The sequence below is a fragment of the Calidris pugnax genome, unplaced genomic scaffold (assembly GCF_001431845.1).
Source record: "Calidris pugnax isolate Ruff unplaced genomic scaffold, ASM143184v1 scaffold273, whole genome shotgun sequence".
NCBI lineage: Eukaryota > Metazoa > Chordata > Aves > Charadriiformes > Scolopacidae > Calidris > Calidris pugnax.
Genome location: NW_015094508.1, coordinates 8,726,241 through 8,726,634, shown reverse-complemented (window position 1 = coordinate 8,726,634; position 394 = coordinate 8,726,241).

The following is a 394-nucleotide window of genomic DNA, read 5'->3' as shown; positions in this document are numbered from 1 at the left end:
CGAGTGGAGGGGAGGGGGGATAAGAAAGGGGGGTGGGGGGGAAGTTGGCGAGCCGCCTGCGGCGCGCGCGCCGGGCCCACTCCCCGGCGCAGCGGCTGCCGTATTCCCTGTAACAAAGCGGAAATAATTTTTTCGGGGCGCGCCTCTCCGAGGTTACCGCACAGGCTCGTTGCGGGGACACCCACGGCGGCTCCTTCCCCAGAGGCGGGCCGAAACCCGCCCCCGGGAGAGGAGCCCGGGCCCATCTTCCCCGCCGTACGGGGTGCCTCCGACCCGGCTTTCCCCAGCAGAGGTGACCGGGGTTGAGGCCGACCGGCGGCCCCGCCCCCGCATTCCATTCCCTATTATGGGGCGGCAAAACGCGTGTGCGTGTGTGTATGTGTGCGCACGGGGG